The following is a 22,108-nucleotide window of genomic DNA, read 5'->3' on the forward strand; positions in this document are numbered from 1 at the left end:
GACACTGTTCCAGTTAAGATTGTGATTAAGGCTAAAAATTGTACAAGGCTCCACTTGGGCACGATCTCGAACAGCTCTTACGCAGAACAATGTGGAAGGACTTTTTTTTTCCCATTTAACCTACGGTTTGTAAATTTCTTTTTAAGAATTAGTTTTTCTGCTCAAAAAAATTATGACCCTATGTGCAAATTAAAGACAAATCAGATGCTTCCCTTTAGAGATTTGTAAAAAGTTAAATCCATTTTGATCATCGTGTTTATTTGCAGGAAAAGATCCACAGAGGTTCTCCCCAGTCCTAGACATCAGTGAGATCTCTGTGATGGCACAGAAAACCCCTTGACCTTTACGTGAGATGGCCTGCCTGCAAGACGAGAAAAATAGGGCACAAATCTCTAGAGCCCCCGGAGATGCATCTCAAACCAGCTGATGCATACATTGTCTTTTGCTGTTAGGGTGAGAAAAACATGTCTCCAGCGCTTGACCTCCTCGATGGGATGTCTGCCAAAGTGCAGAGACGTTATGAATTCAGACGTCCATGGTGCCTGCCCCTCCAATACCTTGGCTCACGTCTCATTTGGGATAAATTAATATAAAGTTGTTAAGAAGCCCCCTCCGGCCCTGAAGCTACCAGTCAGTTCTCATACTAAATGAGGACCACATATGCCAAATCTCAAAGAATCACACCATATGAATTTGGAGGGGCTGCCACATCTAATTTAATAGCTGTTCACTGGGAATGTCAGAGAAAATAACAGAAGTGTCTCAGAGCTTTCAAAAGGAAGCATCTTGTCAGGACATCAAAACCCACAAAAGATGGCTTTTAGCTTCGTTGGGTCTTCTGACAGAGTTGTTAAATGATTCTGCCTCTGCTCCTCTGAAATGGGAGCCTCACAGACAGCTTAAAAGTTAACTCGATCAGCTGCTAAGGAAGAATATCAACTTGCTAGCACAGGGGTTCTCAACCTTTTTCTTTCAGGGGCCCCCCAACATGCTATAAAATCTCCACGGCCCACCTGTGCCACCATCACTGGTTTTCTGCAAATAAAAGCCAGTGCTGGCGTTAGGGGGTAGCAAGCAGGGCGACTGCCTGAGGCCCCATGCCACAGGGGTTCCCATGAAACTACATTGCTCAGGCTTTGGCTTCAGCCTTGGGTGGCGGGGATCAGGGCCCCGGGCTTCAGCCCCATGCGGTGAGGCATTGGCTTTCTATCCTGGGCCCCAGCAAGTCTAATGCTGGTCCTGCTTGGTGGCCCCCCTGAAACCTGCTCGTGACCCCCCTGAAACCTGCTCATGGCCCCCCATGGGGCCCTGGACCCCTGGTTGAGAACCACTGTGCTGGCATGAGTCACCATGTTGTACTACAGATGGCTGTTTCTGTAACTAGTAATGATTTAAAACCAAACAAACCCCAAACTCACTCAGCTACAGCCTAGCTTTGTTCCACAGCAACAAACAAATCTACATAGAAAACAAAAGTTAAACCTCATCTCACAGCCTTCATTTAATTTTTCAAAAATACTAAGATTTTTTGGGGCCAAATTCATCCCTGCTATGAAGCCAATGGTATTTGCCAGGAATGGATTTTTTGCCCCAGTCATGCACAGCCTCCCTCGCCACGACCCAGCCTGTTTTGTTGTTTATGTTTCATGAGATTTGGGAACCCACTGACCTTCCTTTCAGTTGCTTTTGCTGACCGAAGCAGTCTCAGGCAGTGTGGGGGTGCAAAGATGAGCGGTTGTTACTGGTGTTCCACCACACGAGTCATGGAACTAGGCCCCAGCAAGCACATTAGGCAGAGAGGCCTTAGACCAGTGACTCATTCAGGCCAAGCATACATGACTCAGCCGGACATGGGGATGACATGCAGACTTCGCACAGCCAAACCCTCGCCTCCTTCCTGCACCCCCACCCCCTCAACCTAGGCTGCCATATTACTTTTTTGTCTTGCCGTGCTAGAACACAAAATCCTGGTATTTCATGCTCTAAGACACAAAAAGCTAAAGACAACAAGGTTAAATATGAGATCACTTGTCTCTCAACACACAGCTGTATGCCTGAGCTTGATCCAAGCCAAACTCCGTGTGGGTGTGTGGGTGCGCACGCACCCTGCTACTGACAACTGATTTGAGCTGATCGTGTACAAGTCAAAAGTGGCCTGCTCCTTTAAATATATCTTCTTAAAAATACATTATAGCATTTGAGTGGCCACAGTGAACGGCTTTGTTACTGTTTAGCTTTGGGTCAGAATAACTCAACTTCCCCCTCACAATGACTTTTCCTGATGGGTTCTTAAGAACCATACAGAGAGACAGGCTGCGGGAAATGAACCACTGCTTAGGCCAGGTCTACATTAGAAAAGGTTTGCCAGTATAGCTATACCAGTGTAACTATATCAGCAAATCCTTCCAGTGTAGATGCAGCTTATACTGGCAAAAAAGTGCTTTTACTGATATAGCTTATGCCAGTTCCCTGAGCTAAATAAGTTCTACTGGCAAAACCACTTTCATGTCAGTATAACTATCTACAATAGGGCTTTTGTGAGTATAGAAATGTAAAAAAAAAAAAAAAAATCCACTTCTCAATCTGACATTTCTGTACTGTCAAAAGTTTCTAGTGTAGACCTGGCTTCAGGAGTTGTTCTAGCCTAGGACTGATCAGACCAAGAATCAAAATCTTTACTGGCTGAACGCTGAACCTCTTGACAAGTGAGCATTAGCTCCTCTTCATACCGTCACATCCCTCTCTTTCAACACTTGTGGCCCTAAACACTGGCCACCTCTTAATCTCTACTTTGGGGCTCCTTCCCCACAATTATCTGCTTGAGGAACAGTGCTCCCTCTAAGCTGGCTCCTCAGAGGAAGCAGCAGTGTGGAAATTTTCCATACAGCTGGGACACTGCCCATTTGCACAAAGCACAGCCCAAAACCCAGAGAGGAGCAACTGCAACCAATGTGACAGAGAATATGAGGGCGTGAGAAAGTTATTTCCTCACATCATCAGAAATTGTAAGAAAGCTGTCCTTAAAAAGCAATAAGGAAATCTGCGTAACTCTGAGAGAAAGGAGAGAGTAGCAAAGATGGGATCAAGCTACACAGCATCCTGCTTCTGTATCAAAATTGGCCAGATATAATAAATGGGTAAGGGATGAAACCCCAAACTGTTTGCAACCCTGTCCTGGGTGAATTGTATCTACTGCAGATTTATACTCGAGAGGTCTGTCTGCTTTAAAAATAAAAAAAAAAAAAAAAAAGACACCCCCACCTTCCTCTCGACACACTTTGGCATCCCTTGTATGGCTTGTCATGCTAACAGAATCTAACTGATCTGTCTTACTCAGTTGTCTGCTCTGCCATACATCAGCACAGAGAAACCCCAGCACCTGTCTTCGTCCAGGAATTTGTGGCAGGGAAAAGAACAACAACAATCAAAATAAAATATAAATTCAAACAAACAAAAAATTGGGGTTTCACTTCCAAGATATAGAAAGGGTGTGAGTGGTGTCGCCACTTTGAACAGAGAGGGTTGGGGCTTTTTTGCTAATCTTTTGGTTTAATTGATCAGTAGCCTAATCTCCATAAAAAGTATGTTCTTGATAATAAATTTCCTGAACACAAACATTAGTCTCCACAACTCAAGGAATGAATTGCACCCTATGACTCAAAACTGTAACAATATAAAAGCTACAAGAAACAATGCCCCAGATCGGATGTCTAATTTCACTGAGTTCTGAACTGCCTCACACAGTTCTCCAATTCTTTTCTTTGGAACCCGTTCCTCGCAGCGATTTACAGATGAAGCAGCTGGGGAACACACGTTGAAGCTTGCTAGAAGGGACATCTCTGACAGAGAGCATCCAAGTCTTTATGCCTTCAGGTTTCAGGATATTATCCCAGTTTACAGTGCAACAAATCAATCTGATTGAAAAACAACTACAGTCTACATTCATTCCTCTTAGATGCCATTCAGACACTGTTTCTATCAACTCACAAACTGCATGAGCACTTTATAAAGTAGAAAATCAGTTGCATTTATTTCCTCTTAGCAACAGAATTTCTTACCACAATCAGTGCTCTAAAGCCAAGCACTCTGCAATGCTGCATCTACTCTATACCTGAACTGGCTAGTTAATTTCTGACTTGCTTCATTGATGGCATCCTCTCCCCATACCTTTTAGACTTGTGTGTGCACATCTTCTACAAGACTCAAAGTGTAGATGTGCATGCTTGACTTTGAAACACTTGATTCCAAGAGGCATGGCTATGCAAAAGTCATACTCGAGGAGTTTAGGTCAGTGCAGATTTTAATTAACATTACACGGTCGATTATCATACAACACCCCCCATTTTTCACCACACAAAGAACATGGGAGGGGAGAGGGTAAAGGTGTGCAGTATATTAGAGTTATTATCCTGTCTCCATTCAGAAAAGCTAAATGCATGTTCATGTTGACAGAATATTATTCCCTTACAAATCCAGGGATGTGGGATGAGAGTTACATTTCAGGGTATGAAAAGGAACATACACGGGATAGTGTTTTCTCCCCCCACAACTGTTTTTAGTATGCAGCAGTTGCAGTAATTTAAAAAAGCATAACAACTAGGATAGTGAAAATGCCATTACGTTCTACTGTAATTACATGCTCAGCACATTTTAATCATGTACAATGAATAAGCATAAATGGACCCGGGCAAATGAGACCCATAAGAAGGTTCATATATAGTGGCTGGTTATGACTTACGTGATTTACAGAAGAAAATAGTAGAAGGAGGGAAAAATTTTGGGATGATCTCACACTTGGAAGTTGGAACACGGTTTACATTTGGACAATGTGCTGGGGAATACAGACTAGATCTTCTAAACTTCTATTCATGTTGGAGCTGGCTAGAGGCTTGAGACCCTTTTGATTCTTTGTAGGTTGAATAAAATGGAATTAGAAGAAAATGGAATTAGAAGGTGAGATAAATGGAAATGGTTCTGAATAAGATTTATAATACTTGTGTGGAAATGTTAATTTATTAGGTTAATGTTAAAGATAAACTTCTGTACAATTTGAATTATTCTATTACTTTAGCTTCATAGAATATCAGGGTTGGAAGGGACCTCAGGAGGTCATCTAGTCCAAACCCCTGTTCAAAGCAGGACCAATCCCCAATTTTTGCCCCAGACCCCTAAATAGCCCCCTCAAGGATTGAACTCACAACCCTTGGTTTAGCAGGCCAATACTCAAACCACTGAGCTGTCCCTCCCCCCATACACTACTTCATGTATGTTAGCAGTGACAAAATGAAATAAACAATGTTATATTGCCATAAACACAATTTGAAAACATCCAGGTGTTCATGATTATGGCTGTTCGTTGACACCTAGAATTCTGTGACTAAAGGAAAAAAAGTGATTTGTAGTTTTTCTTTCTTATAAAATCATATGGTCAAGATTTCCAAAAGCGACTAGTGATTCTGGGCACTCTGCTTTTTCGGCACCCACCCTGGAACACTACAAAGGGCTGGACTTTCCGACAAAATCAGGCCCTCTTAAGGTGCCCCTTAAGGTACCTTTAAAGGAAGCACCCCAAATCACTAGTCACTTTAGTCACTGGTCTTCATCACTATAGCCAGCCAATTAAATATAGAACAAGATTCCATGTTGTTTTTTGGGGGCATTGGGAGGGTAGGAAATTTTCAAAGGGGAAATTTTCAAAGGCACCAAGGGGTACTGACTGCAGAGGAAGGATGACCCAGTGGTAACAGCACTAGCCTAGGACTTGGGAAACCTGGGATCAGTTCCCTGTTCTGCCACAGACTTCCTGTGTGACCTTGGGCAAGTTACTTCGCCTCTTTGAACTTTAGTTCCCCATCTGTAAGATGGAGATAATAGCACTGCCCTACCTTGTAGGGACATTGTGAGAGTAAATGCATTATAGATTGTGATGCACTTTGAGATCTACTGACTAGGAGTGTGGTATTTATTATTATTAAAGCCAATAGGAGTTGTGTGTCTAACTCCCCTCTGTGTCATTGAAAATCTTCCCTTTTGTCTTTAAACAAATTTGGCTTGTATATGACCAGTGTGATAGTGATTTGGGCTTATTATGGTATAAAATCATGTATACTGGGAGAGGCCTTATCAAACCAAGACATACCAGTAAATGTTATATAATTTATACAGGTTCTTTGTTCTCATTGCATACTTTTAAACTATAGACGACAGCTATTTTAAGACTTTCATAATGAAAAATAAACTTTGTCATTTGCATTGCTAAGAGTCCAAGGCCTCACACGGAATCAGGGCTACACGAGCTATTGTACATACACAAGTGGACAGTCCCTTCCCAGTTAAGTTTAATATTAAACTAAAATACTGTGTGCCGTGACTTTTAAAAAAAAATTCCCAGCTAGGATCATCAGTCGGAATATTTACAGTTGACGGCTTAAAGGTAGGCACTTACATCCATGTTTACGGTCCTAAATATAAGTGCAAAAGACACTCATTTGTCCCAGTGAAATCAACGGGAGATTCAGGATCTTAGCACCTTCTCAGGCTGCTTATATTTAGTTGCCCGAGTACAGTTTTAGGAGCCTGCCTCTTACAATCTCAGGTCAGAAAATGTTGACCCTGACTTTGTATTTTGGATCATCACGGACTAATCTGTCCAAAAGGGAAGTTTCTCCCCTAACCCTTTTTCACTTTGTGGTTAGTTTACACCCTGAAACATAATTATTTGCAGTACAGTAATGCATGGTGGTGCCACCCATGATGAGGGCCTCCATCTGGCAAACACTGCACAAACATAGTAAGAGACAGTCTCTGTCTAGAAGAGCTTACAGGCTAAACAGACAAGAGGTGGGAGGGAAAATGGACACTGGGAGGTGAAGTGACTTGTCCAAGGGTCAAACAGCAGATCAGTGGCAAAGCTGGGGATGGAATCCCTGTTTCCATACTTCTTGTCCAGTGCTCTATTCACTGGAACAGACTGTTTCTGCAGGCATGGCATGAAGGTTTATATCTTTTCAAAACTATATTTTAAAATATCCTACTTATTTGTAATAGTGAGTGTTCTCAATTGTCACCGAAATGTCTGTCCTCTTTTCAAGTCCTTGGCCTCAATTATTTCCAGTGGCAGTAAGTTCTATGGGTTAATTGTGCACTGTGTAAAAAAAATGTTGGTAGTAAAGTTGTGGTTTGTTGTTTTTTTTGTTTTTGTTTGTGTATATGTAAAAAAATAAAATCAATCTCTGGATTTCTAAAAAGAGTTTTTAAAAAGTTGACTCTGAGTTTTCTTAATAGGAAAAGTATAAAATTACAACACAATTACCCTAGGCACTCTAATTCCCTGCCTATTCAGCTGGTTGAATTCCCATCCCTGGATTAACTTTTTCCATATTGGCTTTAACTAAGGCCATAAGATGGGAAGCACATGATTTACAGATACAGAATAGAAAATGTATTTCTAGATCGCACCCTCCACTACACTGGTAAACCCCAGCTGCTTCCACATTTGATTTGACATGGAGAAAATTATTTGTATGAGTATTTAGTTTCTTCTCTTTTGTAGCACAGTTGATGCCTTTACAGAAGAGTGAGTTATCCCGGGGGGGGGGGGGGGGGGGGGAGGAGGGAGGAGGGGAGGTTAAAGGACCACTCTTCATTCTAGCAACTTTTAGAAATCAACTCCATTTGTTAAGATGGAACATCTAAATGGCATCTCCTGGGTTTCTTTTCTCCTTCCTGTGTCTTCCATTACAGCGGTTCCCCACCTACATGGAATACATTCTCACACTGAAGTACTTTTATCCACTTCAAACATAAGGTAAGAACTCTACCAGGTTATGTGTCCCCAGACCACAAGGAAAATTGGACAGTCTAGGATCAAGCCAGGTCCTTCATCATTTGATTTCTTCTCTTCATATGTTTACAGTTTTTAAGCAATAGGACAAAGTGTTTACCCTTTTGTGTTTCTAGCACCAGTCCTCTCCACAAATGCATCTGTTTACACTAAGAATTATACAATCTTTCCATCTAACCAGACAAAAATTACCTTTTCCATGCAACAACATCAATTTACAGGCACTCATGAATGCTTTTAAAGTTGAATTGCAAAGTTAAAGAAAACAGAGTTAAGCCTATTTGTACCTGCTGGACATTCCTACCGTATGGGGCATTCAGCACGGAAACAAGTTTTAACTGCCTTTTTAAAAGACCTTTAGTTTGTTGAAAAATATCCCATAAAGCACTGTTCTCTGGCTTGACAAAGACAACATATGGCACATGTCACGAATGATACAGGAAGCCAAGCAGTGCCCAGAGGATTTCACAGAGGAGAAAACTTATTGTGCTAAAAGCTCCCCCTCCCCAGTAAACCAGCATAGTTAGGGGCATTCAATGCCTGATTTAAGTCTCAGCAGAAATGCCAAGGATTAAATATACGTGGAGACTCACTTCTGCAAGTGATTTCTGCAATGAAGGTTGAGGCACGCTGGGGTTTGTTGTGGGAAAGCTTTCCCTGCTGTACCTGCTCCGTGAATTTTGGGCTTCAGTTTCCAGCATCAACAATCTAGCACCTTTCACAAGCACTGAAAACTTTTTAATTTGGAAAAAAAAAAACCCAGAAGGGAACGAAAAAACCTGCATATAATCAAAAGGACGTGTTTGAATGATGTATACTCCTTTCAGCCTCCCCCCCGCCCCATAGACTTTTGTTTGAGTAGATTATCGACCAGTTAGGAAAGTTCTTAGTATATACCTTATAGAATGGAACAACAAAACAAAAGACTGAAAAACTAATGATGTACATTTGTAACTCATGCTTATTCAATCTGCTGACTGGGTCACACAGAGAGGTCGATAAGCCTACAGAATCAGCCTTGGCTAAGAGAGATGTGTCTTTTAGCTCACGCATAGCTGTTCATCCTTTCAGATCCAGAGATTCTGGGTTTGATCCCTGCTGTCCATGACACACCCATTGTGCTGCCTTTACATATTGGACACCTGTTCAGTGTTGCCAGCAGCTGTAATTTTGTTAGTTTTGTGATATTTGAAGTTCTTAAAGCCTCAGCACCAGAAGGCAAATAGAAAGAACCATATATATATATATATAATGATTTTTAAGTCAATTTCATGATTTTGGGGGGCCTGGCTCATGATTTTTGAAAGCTTAGGGTTTGTAATATTACTGTTGCATAGGAGAAGGACTCCACAGGAGAATCTAGCAGAGGTGGAAAGCAAAATAAATGTATATATATAAAAGTTATATATAAAATAAGGGGCTATCAAATGCTTAAGACGTTTCTGCTGCACGTGTGGCAACCCGTCAAGATGCACTATCAAAACAACTGGATGGGCTGCATGATTTAAATGATTTATTATGCAGGTGGGTCACTATCTAACTACTTTATTTCCTTTCTCTCAGGGGCTTCTCTATGTACTTCATCTTTACACTGTTGAAGGAGGATCACTATTTCACTGAGCCTTTTTTTACAGATCAGGAGAGGGTAATCTGAGAACGGTATAGCTTAAAATCTTCCTCCCACATGGTGTTTTCAACCTGACTCCCAATATAAAGCTGTTTTCCCCATTTCCCTTATTTTCCTCCTTTATCTCTCTCTTGCCACTGATGCCACTTATCACTTGTAGTCATTTAAATTGGCAAGGTTCATGAAAAGTGAACTTCAGTTCAGCCCAGAGCCCTTTTTTAGCATCTCATCTCAGTAGTTCCCATTTTTAAATCACCGGTTCCAACCTGGAATTAAAGTAAACCAGATTTAAAACCCTTTACTAAAAGTGAACTCCTGAGGTTTCAGTGCCTTAACACTATAGGGAATGGTGCAGGATGCACTACAGGGGAAACCACAGCAGAAGTATTTGCACAATAACTATGCTCTCAGAAATATGTTTAAAAAATAGGAGTCCTTATTCCATATTTAGGCACCTAAATAAATAGCTTGGTTTTCATAGGCTCTGAGCATCCAGTACCTCTCAAATTAAGCCAAGGGTAGCTGCTGTGTGCTTAGCACCCAAGAAAATCAGGTCCCTTATTTTGGTACCTAAAACCCTGATTCAGCCAGGTTCTTATGCACATCTAGCTTTAAGCACAGAAAAGTCAGTCCCACTGAAGTCTTTGGTACTACTCACATCCTTAAGTTCCTGGCTGAGTCAGGACCTAAATACGGATTTAGGAGATGAACCTCAGGCACCCATTTTGAAAATCTCAGCCTTGTACTCCAGCCTTTATTTTTCCCGTCAGTGGAGAAAGCAGTTTGTTTGGTACAGCTTCTTCCTAAAGTTTTATCTAGTTCCCCTGCAGTCACAGTCAGCACTGGATGATATTAACATAAAACTTGCCTCTCCTAGCTTTTAAAAGAAACACACCCCAAGATATCACAAAGATCTTGTGCAAAAGTATTTTTATAAGACAGAGAAGCTTTTGATGGAGATCAGCTGGCCAAATCTATATGGCCCCATTGTGACGGATTACTTTGTACAGGTGGTGGTGGTGATGGTTTCCTTTTTAAAGCATAGCCAAAATGATACAAGGAATACAGTACTTGACTAGGGAGTATTTTAAAATGGTTAGGTTTTCTTGTCTCTCTATTTTTTTAATCCCATGGTGATTAGAGGATTTAGTTTTAAATGAGAGGCTTTTGTGCAAAGATATAACTGGGATCCAATCTAATCTTGTCACATATTTTTTAATTAAAATTTATCTTATTGTAACTTGTTGAAAGGAAAAATCATTTTCAAAAGTATTCTGTAGATGCCCATCAAAATGCAACGCCACAGCTAGGGGACATTTTTTTTTTTTTCAAGTGTTGCCAGGTGATTTCCATTAATGTAAGCTAAAATCCCTTGCAGCAATTGGAAAGTATACCTTTCTGTGTCCCCTCTAAACACACAGACTTCTATCTTAGGTACTTATCTATCTGTGGAACTTATATGACCCACATCACTGTAGTATCTGGGCACCTTACAATCTTTTTTGTGTATTTATTCTCACAACACCCACTGTTTAATAACAGTAGGGTACACAGTCTCCCAGCATCTCTCACAAGCAACACATTTATTTAGAATAATAAGAAACTGAACAGCATGCTGCTTTCAGCGAACTGGCTCAAGAATCATTGTACCTAGCTTCCATGGTAGCAACTTCACAAATGAAAACCATCATTATAATTACACTGAATTCGGCCTTCCCATCAACCTCTAAATTGTGGATATAGTTAAGTTTTTCAAAAATGCACTCTATGAAATGATAGTCAGTGAAGTTGGTTTCATTTTGTAACAAATGAGACAATAACTACTTCAAGAGTTAAGAAAAGAGTCTCAAATACAGGAAATTAAACTTAGACTCAGATACATGTTTCCTTTAGGACAATGCACCCCTCACTTGCGAAGTGGGTGAGAATATAAGGATAGTTTGCAAACACACATCCCTGCTAGAAAACCTTTCAAACAGTGCCCATTCCTAGGGAAAAGGACTGTCCAACCATATAATGCCTGATATTTCAGGTGTGCTTTTACAGTTTATTAAGCATTACTACTTGCAAATCAGGCATCTATTAGGCACAATGGCAAACAAACACGCTTTGCCATTTCAGATCACATGATAGAACGAGCTTCCCCTTCCTCTCCTAAGCGTATTTCACCACTCAGATTTGACACAGTGTAAAGCCATTGCCCTCTTTGCACAGTAATGGTTTGCTACAACAAAGATTTGGCAAGGTCACAAAAGGCCTCTGTACATGCTAGAATTTGGGTGCACAAGGCAATTCTTTCCCCTTGCCACCCAAAATTGATTGTGCATAGCCCAGTGGAAAAAAACAAACCTCTCTCTCAAACTTACACTCCCTTTCTTCCCATTTTAAATGGGCAGGCAGGGAAGACACAAGGAAGCAAGCAAATTTTTTGTAGCATTAATTACTGCTAATTCTAATCTGAATTACAGCAAAGAGTGATGAGTCTCAGACAGATTATGGTGTTCTCTCTCAGTGGGTAAGGCTGCCAACTTTCTAATTGCACAAAACCGAACATACTTGTCCCGCCTCCTGCCCCTTCCCTGAGGCCCAGCCCCCGCTCACTCCATCCCCCCTCCCTCTGTTGCTCACTCTTCCCCACCCTTACTCATTCATTTTCACTGGGCTGGGGCAAGGAGTTGGGTAGTAGGAGGGGGTGCAGGCTCTGGCTGGGAGTCTGAGCTCTGGGATGGGGCCAGGGATGAGGGGTTTGAGGTGCAGGAGGAGGCTCCGGGCTGGGGATCAGGGGTTTGGAGTGTGGGAGGGGGCTTCAGGCTGAGGCAGTGTGGGAGGGGGTACAGGCTCTTGGAGGGAGTTTTGCTGTAGGAAGGGGCTCAGGGCTGTGGCAGGGGGTTGGAGTGCAGGAGGGGGTGTGGGCTCCAGGAGGGAGTTTGGGTATGGGAGGGGGCTCAGGGCTGTGGCAGGAGATTGGGGTGCAGGCTCTAGGAGGGAGTTTGGGTGCGGGAGGGGGCTCAGGGCTAGGGTGACCAGACAGCAAATGTGAAAAATCGGGAAGGGGGTAATAGGTGCCTATATAAGAAAAAGCCCCAAATATCAAGACTGTCCCTATTAAATTGGGACATCTGGTCACCCTACTCAGGGCTGGGACAGGGATTCAGGCGTGGGCGGAGATTCAGGCTCCAGTGCCTGGAGCCCCCCTGATGACCCCTGCGCCTAGGAGCCAGAGGACGGAAATGCCGGCCCCTTACGGAGGCACGTAGGGAGCCTACCAGCTCCGCCAACTGGGCTTTTAATGGCTGGGTGTTCCAGTCAAAAAAATGGACACCTGGCAACCCTATCAGTGGGCCTCTTTGCAACATTAGCTGGTTTGGAAACATACAAAACAATTTGTTGGGGAAGAATCAATATGGCTTTTGTAAAGGGCAATTGTGCCTGGCCAATCTGTTAGAATTCTTTGTCGGGGTCAACAAATGTGGACAAGGGCGGTCCAGTGGATATAGTGTATTTGGATTTACAGAAAACCTTTGACAAGGTCCCTCATCAAAGGCTCTTAAGCAAAGTAAGGAGTCATCAGAAAAGAGGGAAGGTCCTCTCATGGATCAGTAATTGATTAAAAGATAGGAAACAGATAGGAGGAAAAAATGGTCATTTTTTAGAATGGAGAGAGATAAATAATGGTGTCCCCCAGGGATCTGTACCGGGACCAGTGCTGCTCGAGATATTAATAAATTATCTGGAAAAAATGGGTAAAACAATGAGGTATCAAAATTTGAAGATGACACAAAATTACTCAATATTGTTATATCCAAAGCAGACTGCAAAGAGTTACAAATGACTCACACAAAACTGGGCAACAAAATGACAGCTGAAATTCAGTGTTGATCCATGCAAAGTAAAGCACATTGGAAAACATAATCCTGATTCCCCACTATAAATACAAAATAATGGGGTCTAAATGAGCTGTTACCACTCAAGAAAGATGTTGGGAGTCAATGTGGATAATCCTCTCAACAAAATCTGCTCAGTGTGCAGCAGCAGTCAAAAAAGCTATCAGAATGTTAGGAACCATTAGGAAAAGGATAGCTAACAAGTCAGAAAATATCATGATGCCTCTATATAAATTCATTGTACATCCACACCTTGAATACTGTGTGCAAATCGGTCACCACATCTCAAAAAAAGATATATTAGAATTGGAAAAGGTTCAGAAAAGGGCAACAAAAATTATTAGGGGTATGGAACAGCTTCCTTATGAGGCGAGATTAAAAAGACTGGGACTTTTCAGCTTGGAAAAGAGACGACTAAGAGGTGATAGGATGGAAGTCTATAAAATCTTGACTGGTGTGGAGAAAGTGAACATGGAAATGTTATTTACTCCTTCACATAACACAAGAACTAGGGATCACCTAATTAAATTAATGGGCAGCAGGTTTAGAACAAACAAAAGGAAGTATTTCTTCACACAATGCAGTGTCAACCTGTGGAACTTCTTGCCAGGGTATGTTGTGAAGGCCAAAAATATGACAGGGTTCAAAAAAGAACTAGATAAGTTCATGGAGGAAAGGTCTATGAATGGCTATTAGTTAGGATGGGGAGGTATGCAACACCATGTTCTGAGTGTCCCTAATCTCCGTTTGCCAGAAGCTAGGAGTGGACAATAGTGGATGGATCACTTGATGATTGCCTGTTCTGTTCATTCCCTCTGAAGCACCTGGCATTGGCCACTGTCAGAAGACAGGGTACTGCCCTAGATGAACCATTGGTCTGACCCAGTATGGCCATTCTTATGTTCTTTTACTAGAGACTCAAATATATTGCTCATTGAATTCCAGGATTCTTCTTGCCCTCAAGTAGCTTTATAGATGGTGTGATCAAACTAGAGCAATATCAATCACTTGCTTTACACTTTGCACGGCACATTCATCCTTAGAACTGCCATTGGTTTCTGATGTCCTCTCTCAGATAGATACCAGATTCTTAAAGGAAGGTGCAAGAAGTAGTGAATAAATCTGTAATAACCTCCTCTTTGGAGAAGTTTTTTTTGCTAAACCCTGTCAGTTAGTAGTTGCACACAGAGAACAGTAACCAAATTATGCAATAAGAAAAGGAGTACTTGTGGCACCTTAGAGACTAACCAATTTATTTGAGCATAAGCTTTCGTGAGCTACAGCTCACTTCATCGGATGAAGTGAGCTGTAGCTCACGAAAGCTTATGCTCAGATAAATTGGTTAGTCTCTAAGGTGCCACAAGTACTCCTTTTCTTTTTGCGAATACAGACTAACATGGCTGCTACTCTGAAACCTAATCAAATTATGTAACTGCTCTGCAACACACAGAGCACAGGATGATGGACTGAAGATAAATAAAATTAGTAAGTATTTGACGTGACTTAGACTTAGTCCAGTGGCCATGAAACCAATGAATGGATTCCCATCAAATTCAGCGGACCAGAAATCTTTCAGAGGTGCTGAGCCCCCAGGATTTCAACTGAAGTCAATGAGAGGAAAAGGTACTCAGCACCCCTGAAAATCTGGCCCTTAGTCTCTTGTAAGCACTGCAGAAAGAGAGGGTCTTTGAGAAGGATTTGAATGAGAAGAGAGCAGTGGCTTTGTACTGCAGCTCAGGAAAGATGGCCCATGCTGAGGGGGCAGCATGGAATAAAGTGAAGAGGTGATTGTGAAACGCAGACATATGGGGTACTGAGGCTGACATCACTGGTGGAGTGGAGGACTGGGATGACATCATAAGAGAAAAAAATCAGATAAGAGTGTGTGTGTGTGGAGGGGGGTGGTGTTGGTGTTGAAGAGGAGGACAGGAAGCTTGAACAATCTGGAATGGAATACAGGGGTAAGCCAAGACAGGAATTCAGAGGGGTGTACTGCATGTGACAAGATCAGATCAGATCCACAGGCAAGGAATGTGGTCCTTAGCAGCATTGCTTTGTATGGACTGGTGTGGGAGAAAGCAATATGGATGTCAGGGAGAAAATATGTGCAGATAAATAAGATTGCTATAATGTATCTTGAGCAATGGGTCAAAAAAGCAGAAACAGGGAATTACATATGGACATTTCAATGAGTAGGAGGGATCTCTTGTTTTACAAAGAAAACACTGGGTTAGGCATACAGAAAACATCCACTTAGAGAAATAATTCTCAGTTCCCACTTAGTAGGTCCACTTGTTATTTGATTTTGCCTTTTTTGGTGCATGCTAAGTCTAGGCATTTAACAGCTTTATTTCTTTATCAAGTATTTGAAGAAATTATTTTAAATACTTCTTGTAACTAGTGTATTCATGCAAAAGGCAGAATGTATTAGCCCTTCTCCAAAAGGATTATATTAGGATGAATGAAATACAGCAAGTGCAAAATAAAACACAGCTAATGGAAGTACAAAAGTGTAAATAAACTCAAAGCTTCACAATCCTACGCCCATCTGAATCAGTGGAAGGGAAGCAGGATCTAGGCCTAGGTTTGTAACATCACTTCAATGTCATACTTCAGTTTTCCTTTTATGTTTTATGGTTCTTATTCCTCCCTCAACTTCTTTCCTCCTGCTCTAAACCCCAGTGCTGTTCTGTGGTTGCTAGACATGATGGATTCTCTAAAGGCTAAATTTCGCAGGGGGGAAGGGGAAATTGAAAGAAAGTGTTAATATCTTTCTATTTCTCCGTTTCCACATCTCTGACCTGTGCTCAACAGTATGCCCCTAATTTGCAGGGATATGGTGAGGCCTGTTTGTCAACGAGGCACTTTGAAAATCTCAGATGGAAGGTGTTATAAAAATTCTACATATAATTATTTCAGTAAAGAACTGTACTTTGCGCAGCCTGGACTGCCTTTCAAGCCAAATGGAATGGAAAGATGTTTTCAGTCAGAAGCCAGTCAAAATTCTGTTTGAATCCAAACACAGCACAGAACTTCACAGTGTCATGTGAATTTCTCTTGGAATCTTAATTTCAAAATAACCCACAAATTGAAGGTGCAACTAAGGGTATGACTCACTCGCTCCCCACCCCCTGCAAAAAAAAAAATCTTCATGAGGCCCCTGTGAACACAAAAGGCTGAGTTTTGCAGAGTGCTAAAATACATGTTTTCTCAGTCAGAACAAGACGTTAATAATCTACAATGCAGTACAGGAGGATCACAAAGTGTGAAAAGCATGAGAAGAGCTACAGACAGGTCGAAAGAAGGAGGACAGCAAGGAGACCAGACTAGCATTGCCAAATTTCTAATTTCTGAAAACTGGAACCTCCCCCCCCGCCTCTTCCCCCTGAGGTCCTGCCCCCTGTTCCACCTTTTCCCCTAAAAGGCCTCGCCCCTGCTCCGCCTCTTCCCCCAAGGCCCCGCCCCCCTTCTCATTCCTCTCCCTCCATTGCTTTCTGCTTTTTCCCCTCCTCCTTCCTCGTTGCTTCCTCTGCTCCAGGGCTGGGATGGGAACTGCAGCCTGATGTGGAGCCTGCTGCCTTCCCACAAGATGCAGGTAGGAAGCAGCCCCAGCTGAACAGGGGCTGGTGCGGGTTGATGACCCGGTGCCTCCCTCCCATCTCCTTTGGTTCTGGATTTTTGGTATCCTCAGTCAGTACATCTGACCAGACACTGCCAGGTCCCCTTTTTGACTGGACTTTGCAGTCAAAAACTGGACACCTGGCAACCCTAGACCAGACTATATACTAGTTTCTCACTCAGTTCCACTCCTCCTTTCCTCGACTCTGCAAAAAAGGCCCCAAACAAATAAACAATCAGTCTTTAAACGACAACAGACATGTCAACAGCCAGTAGTACATCTGGCAGTAAAATACACAAAACCCTCACAAGAGGAAAAGATTCACAAATTACTCTGAAGTTCCAAGAACTGCTGATTTTGTAACCAGCTAGCACTAAAATACATTTTTTGGGGGGCTGGGGAAAGGGGAGGGGAAAGAGTGCTAAAAGCTCCATCTTGGTTTCTCTAATCTAAGAATCGAGTTACTTCAGGAAACTGAAGACATCAGAGAAAGGCAACAATTTTACATCTCTCTTTTGAATGGATCTTATCTCAAACTGGTAACCAGCTCTGTAGAGCTTTTAAATGCATTCACAGGTGGTGGTGTTTTGTTTTTATAGGACACCCCCACCGCCCCCAGATGTTTAATTTTTATACTACAGTATATTCAATATATTGTTTCCGAAACAGAAAAGGCAGATTACATTAATAAATCACTTGAGCAATGCTGCCTAAAATCATTCTACTCACCCACACAGGTCTGGATTAAGGCAATCTGGGGTCATAGGCACTGTCTCATGTGGACCCCCACGGCCACCACTCCAGTAGAGCGGGTGGACTGGTGCTAGTGCCGTCTCCTCAGGCAGCGATGGGAGCCTAGGCTACTTTCATCCCCTGAACGGCAGCAGGGGATTGCTCCCAGAATCACAGAAGTGACAGGCTCCCCCCATCCAGAGAAGGGGCCTGGCCTGCATGGAGGCAGGTGGAAGCTTGACAGCTTCTCCCTGGCTCTAGTGAAGGATACTTGAAGTTGCTCCTGGAGTTCTCCTGGAAGCAGTCTGAAGACAGCCCTGCAGCAATTAAACATGGGTCACGTTTTCAAGCTTTCTTTTGCGACAATAAAGGCTAGAAACAATTTTTTCATTTAAATGAAAGCCTAGGTTTTAGCATTATCACACCTCTCCAGCGGCTGGGGTCCTGGGCACATGCCTATATATCTTATGCGTAAAATGTAGCCGTGCAACCCAGTCCAATAGTTTTCTGTAACTATTTTGGATCCAAATCTGATTCTAGTTAAAGCAGGGAAAATCCAGGGATTTTCTGTCCCTTCTAAACAATATCCTGCTTCCTTATCACTGGCAAAATTCTGTGCTGATTATGCCTATTTAATGGAGCAATCTAGAGTTATTCTTGTTGGGAGGGTCTCACGCAGGGCTGCTGGAACAATTTGTAAAGATAGGGTGCTGAGAGCCATTGAACCAAACTGTAAACGATGGAAAATACTTCAAGCCATGGGGTGCAGCAGCACGCCCAGCACCCCTGGTTCCAGCACCCATACTCAAGACAATTCTGTAAAACCGAGAAAATTAGATCTGGAAGGATTATACTTGTAGAGCCAAAGCAACAGGCATCCATTTACTGTAGGATATATATAGGGCCCATTTTCTTTAGTATTCTCTGGGAGTCCAAGAAAAAGAAATCTACTGCTATAATTATCTGTGTTGTATAAAAGTTACTTTATTCTTAAGAAGAACAGGAGTACTTGTGGCACCTTAAAGACTAACGAATTTATTTGAGTATAAGCTTTCGTTGGCTACAGCTCACTTCATCGGATGCATAGAATGGAACATATAGTAAGAAGATATAGATTGTGTGTGTGTCTAAGGTGCCACAAGTACTCCTGTTCTTTTTGCGGATACAGACTAACACGGCTGCTACTCTGAAACCTGTCTTTATTCTTAAGATTCTTATTGCAGTGGCAGTGATCTGCTTGCTGTGATCACTTCCCCTTTCCCAAATCCCAGCTGAGATGCAATTTGTGCCAAAGTTGTGATCTGTCTTTTGATGACATCATCATTCTTTTCTATCATCTCCATTCCTGGCATTGCACTGATCTGCTTGTGGGTCCATTTTATTGAGGCCAGCTTTCTGATAGCCAGGGTGAGTTTTTTTAAATGCAATTTCAGTTTGGCACATCAGGAGATGGATCACACTACACATTTTGTGTCTTTCTCCCTTAACTAGTCCCCTCACATGCCCTTTGCTAGTGCCTTCATTGGTGGGACTCTATCTGAAAAATTCAAACTGCATTTTCCTTTATTCTTCAAATCTCCTTTTGCACTATGTAGGACACTCTGTACCTCAAAGTAAGCACCCTGGAACCCTCGTCTTCACCACGGTTATATAATTATATGTTTTGTACAAAGTAAGCCTTGTGAGGTATCATTTTAAAAGTCTTGATCTGTCGAACATTAATATTCTGTTGGATTGTATGTGCTGTCATTGTATGTGAAGCTATGAAGTATTGCTATATATGTTACTGAAAGACTTTGTGAGGTTGGGAAACAAGTTGCAACAAAGGAGGGCCCAGAGTGCGTTAATGGCCCATCAAGAAAACAATCCACTATCCCAGAGGCTCCTTAGAGGAGGTAGGCAATGATGACTGTTTGACCAATGGACGCTGACTAGATAGCAAGTGTGAAAAATCGGGGAGGGGGGGTAATAGGAGCCTATATAAGAAAAAGCCCCAAATATCGGGAGTGTCCCTATAAAATCAGGATATTTGGTCACCCTAAGACTGACAGACCCCCATATCACAGCAAGGATCTTTCAAGCAGCTGGAAGAAGGTATAAAAGAGAGACAGTGACATCATCATTTGGCCTCTTTCCCCCCCACCCCCGCATCTCAACACTTGGAAGAACACCTGGAAGAAAAAGACTTTGAACTGGGGAAGAGTGGTTCCAGGCTGGAAGGGTGTCCAGTTTATGTATGGAGGAACTGTAACCTGCCTGTACCATCTGTTAGGGTGAGACATTGCTTGATTCAACTCTTGCTTAGTCTGTTAGAGTTTAGACTGCATTTCTGTTTTATTTCTTGGGTAACCAAATTTGATCTCTATGCCTGGTACTTATAATCACTTAAAATCTAGCTTTCTGTATTTATACATCTGTTATATATTTTAGATATTAAGAAATAAAATAGAAATGCAGTCTAAATTCTAACTTTACAGTGTGTATATATATGTTTTACCAGTGGGAAATCTTAGCTCAGATTATAAAGACTGGTGTATGTCCACTTTCCTATGACGTGGCGGCGAACTAAGTAATGAATTTACACTGGCCAGGCTTCTGACTAGTGCAAGACAGTACAGTTCTGGGCTGCACAGCTGGGGGGAATTGGCTGGAGCCTCTCTATTGATGGTAGATGCGTGGCTGGGAGATCATTCATGTAACTCAGTTGCGTGTGTCCCTGCCTGTGGATGGCTGTGTAAGTGCAGTGCCTGTCAGGGGTTTGTAAGCTTAACACTAGCATCACAGTGTGAGAGGCAGCCAGGCTGGTGGGTTTGGAGGGCTCAGTGGTCCCACCATCCAGGTCGCAGCTGGGGATCTCCATCACCCCATGCTAAGCAACTTTCTGTGCCTCCTACTATTCCTTCACCCCACTTGGTGGTTTAAATGGGTGAGTTATCAGTAGGCATCAGCAAATAGAAACCTAGGAGATATTTTTCCTGCCTCATGGGATCTCTGTCTCAATCTCACTTAAAGAGACTGCCTGCCTGCGAGTCTCAAGGTCTTTTAATCACCTATTGAACAAGTGCAGCACAGTTTGCGGTAGCACAGTCTTCTTCTTGCTGCTTTACCAATGAACTAGAACCCTGACCATGAAGGGAAGGGGAGCTACCATCACACCAGCTCTTAGGCTAAGAGTTCAGTCTTATTGCCGATTCTATTCTGGATCTATTTGCTAAGGCCACTGGGAAGGTGCCAGTTAGTTCCCGCTATGGGGATGTTTGTGTTAAGGACACTTGTCCCCTGGACAGACCACCGGTAGAGGTCATGCTTTTGAATGAAGATGGCTGGAAACCTTTAGGGGTACATTTGTTGAGCCAGCTTGTGACGTGGTGCATAGACCCCACACTGATGAGGAAATGCAAGAGAGGCCCTGTGTGCAGGCTATCCCTGTCCTGCCAATCATGTATGGTAGGGAGAAGGCCCTTAAAAAGGAGGAAACTGCAGTCAGCTGAGGGGAGAGACCATCCTGAGCAGGAAGCTGTAGGGGGCACTCCCATCTAGGCGATCTCCATCCTGACCGTACAGGCAAACTCCCAGCAGTCCAGACAGAAGGCCACTTCGAAAACTTCTATGCAGATGGCCCTGAAGTAAGGACATACTGTTGGCCTTTTTCCTTTTGAGGAGGCTCTGGGAAGAAGTTATTCTCAGGTGCGCTGTGACATTTAATTTTTCTTTTGATTCCTAGGGTTACCAATTTTGGTTGGATGTATTCCTGGAGATTTTATCACCTGACATAATCTTTAATTAAAGATTAATCTTTAATTTCTGGAGATTCCAGGACAATCTTGGAGGGTTGGCAATCCTACTGATTCCCCATCAGAAGAGATTTAAGAAGGCCTGCAAAGGGAGGGGTTCCCCTGGCAAAAGCTAAGATACAGGGGCCTGTGTATAAGCCACCCAGTGTAGATAATTGGGCGTGGCCAGGGTCTCCCACCATCTAGGAGAAAATACCTACAGGGACTCTTTTATGTAGCCTCTGAAGAGGACGAGCGATACTGTGTTAAAAAACTCCAGAGCCCGATACAGAAAAATGCATCCGTTCACTTGGCATCTTCAGTGGCCTCAAGACAAGATATGAAATAGCAGAGGTCAGACACAAAGAGGTATTGCTGTAGGTGAGCAAGTGAGGCTGGGAATGGTACAGATCAGTGGCCCTTTACATCCCTTTCCCCACACATCAGGAGCAGAAGAAGCCGCTTGTGCTTCTGTTTCTCTTTTGAAACATTTCAATCCTCAGTAAAAGTTCCCACCTTTCACATGAGAAGGAGAAAGGAAAAGTAGAGCAGTTTTGAAGAGGTACGACAGACACTTCCCAATAGGTTACCTTGTGTATACAACAATAGACAAAGACATAAAATAAAGCC

At 42.6% G+C, this 22,108-nt stretch overlaps 1 protein-coding gene across 6 annotated transcripts in view; it reads right to left on the reverse strand.

Moving 5' to 3' along the window:
• Positions 1-22,108, reverse strand: part of ZHX2 (zinc fingers and homeoboxes 2) — a 113,293-nt gene that overhangs the window by 14,359 nt on the left and 76,826 nt on the right. The window contains exon 2 of one of the 6 annotated variants that reach the window (XM_073330228.2): positions 4,739-4,906. The exons of 4 other annotated variants lie outside the window; for them this stretch is intronic. The gene's annotated coding sequence lies outside the window, so the exon portion shown is untranslated. Of the gene's footprint in view, positions 1-4,738; positions 4,907-17,702; positions 18,023-22,108 lie in introns of all 6 variants that reach the window. One more of the 6 variants, XM_073330226.2, reaches the window with a different exon arrangement.

This window comes from Lepidochelys kempii, chromosome 2, assembly GCF_965140285.1.
Source record: "Lepidochelys kempii isolate rLepKem1 chromosome 2, rLepKem1.hap1, whole genome shotgun sequence".
In the NCBI taxonomy this organism is placed as follows: Eukaryota; Metazoa; Chordata; order Testudines; family Cheloniidae; genus Lepidochelys; species Lepidochelys kempii.